This window comes from Mastomys coucha, unplaced genomic scaffold, assembly GCF_008632895.1.
Source record: "Mastomys coucha isolate ucsf_1 unplaced genomic scaffold, UCSF_Mcou_1 pScaffold1, whole genome shotgun sequence".
Classification (NCBI taxonomy): domain Eukaryota; kingdom Metazoa; phylum Chordata; class Mammalia; order Rodentia; family Muridae; genus Mastomys; species Mastomys coucha.
In genome coordinates, this window is record NW_022196891.1 from 23,561,305 (window position 1) to 23,568,606 (window position 7,302).

At 38.9% G+C, this 7,302-nt stretch overlaps 1 pseudogene; it reads right to left on the reverse strand.

Annotated features, from left to right (window-relative positions):
• LOC116069627 lies at window positions 1-632 on the reverse strand (annotated as a pseudogene).
• Window positions 633-7,302: the final 6,670 nt, after the last annotated feature.

Consider the following 7,302-nt stretch of genomic DNA (forward strand, 5'->3'; position numbering starts at 1 on the left):
TTAGAGCTCGCTGGCTAGCCAGGCATTAAAGGTAGCCTTGGCAAAGTTGCCCAGGGTGGCAGTGCAGTGCTTGGCTGCACTCATCAATACTAGCAATCAGCAAACAACTTCTTGAGCACAGGAGCCACTGCCTCTTGGAGTCAGGATGATGAGCTGCAGCAACACAGAGTCACAATAGCCTGTCACCTTGCACACACAGTATAGGGCTTGCCAATCTTGTTTTCCCAGTAGCCTCTTCATACAAGGATGACGGAAAGCTTGGCCAGGATGATGACTCCTCAGATGGCAGTGACTATCTCCTAAGGGAACTTATCACCAAGAGCAACATGACCATTTTAGTCCCCAATGACAACAAAAACCTTGAATCTGGTCCACTGGCCAGCCTGAATCTGCATGTGCACTGGCAGGATTGTTAGATCTTCATCCTTTAGGTATTTGCCCAGCAGAAAGCCAATAATTTCAGATTCTTTAATGGGCAGGGAGAACAGATGGATCTCTTCCCGGGACTTGATTTTCATGTCCGTATGCAGACAACACAGCTTGGTGACGGGGATCCATTCCTTGTCTTTGTCTTTAACTACAAGAGCCCCGAAGCATCTAAGACTACTATCAAATCCTTCAGAAAACATCATGGCCTCCTAATGATGGGCCCCAAACCCTCTGGGCCCTCCCACTGTACCAATTCATTCGTCATTTGGTGTTTTCCCCAAGAAGGAAGAGGAGGAGGAGGTGGAGGAGGAAGAGGAGGAGGAGGAGGACAGGAGGGGGAGGGGAGGGGGAGGGGAGGGGGAGGGGTGGGGAGGATGACCAGGGGGAGAAGCAACAGTAGCAGCACTGGCCATGTTCTTAATCTCTCACTTGACTAATTTATAAATGAAAGTTTATCATAGTTATGTATATGGAATATAGTGTATCTAAGATGTTCATAGGCATCCTGGGGGGCGGTGAGGAGTAGGTTTTTTCCTGCAGTGATAAAATTGTTCAGAAATTTGATAGAAGTGATAGCTGCATATGTTACATTATACAAAAGAGGTAGGCAACCATTTTTGTGACAGGCCAGGTAGCAAGGACTCAGATTTTGTGGGCTATATGATGTTTGATGGGACTGCTCAGGTGAAGCCACCATAGTGGCACCATTAATTACATACTAATGACATGTTAATTAATATGTAAATGATTAGGCATAGTGTATTTTAGTGTAACAAAATATTATTTGCAAGGCTGATGAGATAAATAGATTCATTAAGTACTTGCCTAAGTTTGATTCCTGAATGCTTAAAAAGTCAGCCGTGGCCACTCCATTTGAGGCCAGGATGGAATTCTGAAACCCTGGAAAAACTGCTACCCTACGTCTACTCCACCCCCACATGCCCAACATAACCCCAACTGTTCCTCCTTTCCCTGTCACTATATCTTAGCCCACATCTCTGACAGAAGCCTCCTACTCAACCAAAAGCCAAGCCAGTATCCTGAACCCCAGAGGATCCCCTGCCAGATCAGAGGTCACATACATTATAAGAATTCCAGCCCCTTACTTGGGCACCAACCACCTGGTGGGGCAGAGGCCATTCAGGCCATCTGAAGTCCAGCCCCCAACTCAAGCAGATACCTTCTACTCAATCTCAAGCCCCTCCAGCCAGAATCCCAGAGTGTAAACCAAAACCAAAGAAGAAACCACCTATCCAATAAAGACAAATTCGGAACTTAGCATCTAGACCTATAGACCTATAATCACTCTAAATCCAGATGCCTAAACACCAGTGGAAGAACAAAATCAACAATAGCCATGGCAATATGTCTCCATCAGAGCCCAGCCATACTACTACAGCAAGGCCTGATTATCCCAACACAGCTGAAACACAGGAAAACAATAGTAAAAACAACTTTATGAAGATAATAGAGATCCATAAAGAGGAAATTAATAAATCTCTCAAAGAAATGGAGGGAAAGGCGATCAAAAAAATTGGAGGAAATTGATAAATCCCTTAAAGAATGTCAAGAAAGCTAAGAAGAGAACAAACAGTTGAAGGAAATGAATAAAATTGTTCAAGACCTGAAAACAGAAATTGAAACACTAAGAAAAGACAAAGTAGGGAATTCTGGAGATGGAAAATCTAAGTAAGCAAGAGATAGAAGAGAGATCTCCAGCATTGAAGACACGATAAAAGAAATAGATATATCAGTCAAGGACAATGTTAAATCTAAGAAGTTCCCAACACAAAACATTCAGGAAATGTGGGACAATATGAAAAGACAAACCTAAGAATAATAAAGATAGAAGATCTCAGCTCAAGAGCCAAGCAAATACTTTGAACAAAATCATAGAAGAAAATTTTCTTAACCTAAAGAAGAGTATGGTCCCTTACCACATACTAATCAAATCACTAAACACACAGAACAAAGGAAGAACATTAAAGGATGCAAAAGAGGCCATGTAACACATAGACACTATTAAAATTATACCCAGCTTCTCAATGGAGACTCTAAAAGCCAGAAGGGCCTGGACAGATATGCAGCATACTCTGTGAAACCACACATGCCAACCCAAACTACTATACCCAACCAAAATTTCAATCACCATAGATGGAGAAAACAAGACAATAAAGCTCTATCCACAAATCCAGTTCTACAGAGGGTACTAGAGAAAAAGTTTCACCTAGTGGAGGTTAACTATGCCTATGAAAACACAAGCAATTAAATAATCTCATGCCAGCATAACCCAAAGAAGGAAAACACACACACATACACACACACACACACACATCTCAACTTCAACAAAATAACAAGAATTAACAAACCTTGGTCACTGATATCTCAAATGTCAGTGGCCTCAATTCTCCAATAAAAAGACGCAGATTAACAGAAAGAATGCAAAAACAAGATCCATTCTGCTGCTGCATATAGTAAACATACCTCAACATCAAAGATAGACAGAGTGCCTCAGAGTAAAGGCTTGAAAATATGTTCCAAGCAAGTGGCCTCAAGAAGCAAGCTGGTGTAGCTATTCTAATATTTAACAAAATAAACTCAGACCAAAATTAATAAAAAGATATGGGGAAAAACAGTTCGTACTCATCAAAGGAAAAATCCACCAAGATGATGTCTCAATTCTGAATATCTATGCCTCAAATGCAAGAGCACCACATCTGTATAAAAAAAAAAAACATTATTAAAACCTGGATCACACATCAACCCTCACACACTGATAGTGGGAGCTCTCAACATCCAACTCTCACAAATAGACAGATCATCCAGAAAAAAGCTAAACAGACACATAATGAAGCTAACAGACATTATGACCCAAATGAGCCTAACATATCTGTAGAACATTTCACACAAACACAAGATATCATTCTTTCTCAGCACATCACAGAACATTCTCCAGAATTAACCACATACCTAGTCAAACTCTATAAACTCAAGCAAATTGAACAACTTTATACTAATAACTACTGGGTCGAGGCAGAAATAAGAAAAAGAATGTTTAAAACTTTCTAGAATTCAATGAAAATGAATGCACAACATGCCCAAACTTATGGGACACAAAGAAAGCAGTGCTAAGAAGAAAGTTTACAGCACTAAGTGCCTACATAAAGAAATTAGTTCTCATACTCACAACTTAACAACACATCTGAAACCTCTAGGAAAAAGAAGAAGTAAACACACCCAAGAAGAGTAGACAGCAGGAAATAACCCAACTGACAGCTGAAACTAATAAAATAGATACAAGGAGAACAATATACAGAATCAATGAAACTAAGAGTTGATTCTTTGAGAAAATCAACAAGATAGACAAATCCTTATCCAAACTAACTAAGAGACATAGAATATCCAAATTAATTAAATCAGAAATGAAAAAAAAGAGACATAACAACAGACAACCAAGGAAATCCAACGAATCATTAGGATTCCTCAAAAATCTGTACTCCACAAAATGGAAAATCTAAAAGAAGTGAACACTTTTCTCAATAGATATCCCCAAAGGAAGTAAAAGCAGTGATTAAGTCTCCCAACCATAAAAGCCAAGGGCCAGATTGTTTTAGCACAGAATTCTACTAGACTTTCAAAGAAAAGCTAATGCCAATCCTCCTCATATTGTTTCAAAAAGAGAAACAGAAGGAGCATTGTTAAATTCATTTTATAAGACCACAGTCACCTGATATGCAAATAACACAAAGATTCAACAAAGAAAGAGAATTACAGATCAATTTCCCTCATGAACATATACATAAATACTCAATAAAATACTTGGAAACAAAATCCAAAAACACATCAAAGAGATCACCCACCATGATTAAGTGGGATTCATTCAAGAGATGCTGGAATGTTTTCAGTTCATGAAAACTAGTAAATGTAATCCATCATATAAACAAACTAGAAGAAAAAAACACCACATGATCATCTCATTACATGCTGAAAAAAGCCTTTGACAAAATCCAATAACCCTTCATGTTAAAAGTCTTAGAGAGATCAGGGATACACGACACATTCCTAAACATAATATAGTCAATTTACAGCAAGCCCAGTCAAATAAAATGAAGAGAAATTAAAAGCAATTCCTCTAAAATTAAGAACAAGACAAGGCCACTCTCTCCATATCTATTCAATAAATTACTTGAAGTTCTAGCTAGAGCAATAAGACAACTAAAGGAGATCAAGGGGAAGATGTCAAAGTATTAGTATTCGCAGATTATACGATAGTACACATAAGTGACCATAAAAATTCTATCATAGATCTTTTACAGCTGATGAAAACTTTCAGAGAAGTAGCTGGCTGGATACAAAATTATCTCAAAGCAATCTGTAGCCCTATTCTATACAAATGTGACAACATATTGAAGAAGAAATCAGGGAAACCAATAAGTTCCGCAATAGCTTTGAATAATATAAAATATCTTGGGGTAACTCTAATGAAGCAATTTAAAGACCTGTATGATAAAAAAGTCTTTGATGGAGGAATTTTATGAAGACATCAGAAGATGGAAGGATCTTCTATGCTCATGGATCATGAGAATCAACAAAATCAACATGGCCATCTTGCCAAAAGCAATCTACAGCTTCACACCAACCCCACCAAAATTACAACACAATACTTTACAGACTTTGAAAGTACAATACTCAAATTCATATAAAAAAAAACAGGGTAGTTAAAACAATCCTATAAAATAATAGAACACCGAGAGGCATCACTATGTGGGTACAGAGGTATCTGTAGCCGTACTACAGAGCAATAGTAGTAAAAACCAAATGGTGTTGGCATAAATCCAGACAGGTTGATCAATGGAATTAAATCAAAGACACAGGTGTAAATCCACATACCTAGAGACACCTATTTTTTTTTTTAATAAAGAAACCAGAAGTATACAATGGAAAAAAGAAGGCATTTTCAATCTATGATGGTTGTCTAACTGGAGGTCTGCCTGTAGAGGAATGCAAATAGATCCATAGCTATCACCCTGCATAGAACTCAATTCCAAATGGATCAAAGACCTCAACATAAAACCAGCAACACTGAATCTAATAGAAGAGAAAGTGGGGAAGAGCTTTGAAGGCATTAGTATTGTCCATGCCATCTGGGAGCTGTGTTTTTCCTCTTGGCCCCAAACTCTCAGAGTAAGGAATCTGAGACTTAAATACATTTACAAATGCCTAGGCCAAAGTTTGGCATGTTCTCTGACTGGCTCAAAACTTTATATTCTCTTTATTCTAAACTAAGTTCTGTTACATGGCTGGTTACCTCTGCTCAGCTTTCATGTGTCTGTCTCCATCAGCATTCCCAGGATGAAATATCCCATGCTTCACTATTTCCCAGAATTTGCCCCCCCGTCTCTCTCTCTCTCTCTCTCTCTCTCTCTCTCTCTCTCTCTCTCTCTCTCTCTCTCTCTCTCTGTGTGTGTGTGTGTGTGTGTGTGTGTGTGTGTGCCACATGTCCCACTTTCTAATCCTCCCTCAGCTCATTGGCTAAAGGCTTTTTTTTATTGATAGGTGAACACTTTTACAGTGTACAAAAGATTATCTCTACACATTGTCAACTACACAGGAGACAACTATCTGAACAGAATATCAATAGTTCAAGCACTAAGATCAACAATTAATAAATGGAACCTCATGAAACTGAAAGGAGAAAATGGCAGCCTACAGAATGGGAAAGATTTTCACCAACACCACATCTGACAGAGAGCTAGTATCAAAAATATATAAAGAACTCAACAAAGTAGACATTAACAAACCAAATAATGAAATTAAAAGATGGTATACAGATCCAACCATAGGATTCTCAACAGAGGAATCTCAAATGGCTGAGAAACAAAGAAATGTTCAACATTTTTAGCCTCCAGGGAAATGTAAATCAAAATGACTCTGAGATTCCATCTTGCACCTGTTGGAATGGCTAAAATCAATAATACAACTGACAGTGCATGCAGTCGAGGATGTGGAGCAAGGGGAGTTCTCCTCCATTGCTTGGGGGGAGTGCAAGCTAGTACAGACACTCTGGAAATCGACATGGTTGGCTTCTCAGAAAATTGGGAATTATTTACCTCAAGACCCAACTATATATACCACTCTGGGCACATTCCCAAAGGACATTCTGTCCTACCATAAGGATATTTGCTCAGTCATATTTGAGCAGCTTTATTTATAATAGCCAGAAACTGAAAACAATTAGATGTCCCTCAACCAAAGAATTGACTTTTTTTAATGTGGTACATTTACACAATGGAGTATTACTAAGCTGTTAAAAAAATAACATCATAAAATTTGCCTGCAAATGGATGGAACTAGAAAAAAGTCAGCCTGAGGAAGGTAACCCAGACCCAGAAAGACAAACACTGTATGTACTCACTAATAAGTGGATATTAGCTATAAGGTAAAAGACAATCATGCTACAGTCCACAGATCCAGAGAGGCTAATTAACACAGAGAGCTTAAAGGAAGACACAAGGATCTTCCTGGGAAGGGGAAATAGAATAGATTTTGAGGGTGGACTCAGGGAAGATTGGGGATGGGGAAAGGAGGAGTCATGTGGGAGAAGGGGCTCTTTATGACTCTTTTGCCTGCGTTGTGAACCCTTTCCTCCTACTGGGTTGCCTCATCCGGCTTTGATATGAGAATATGTGCCTGGTCTTATTGTAGCTTGGTATGCTGTATTTGGTTGATGTCCTTGGAAGATCTGTTCTTTTCCAAGAGGAGATGAAGTGAGTGTGAATCGGGGTGGGGGAAAGGAGAGGTACTACAGAGAGACTGGGGAAGGGGAGGGGAAACTGCAGTTGGAATATAATATATGAGAGAAGAATAAAAAAA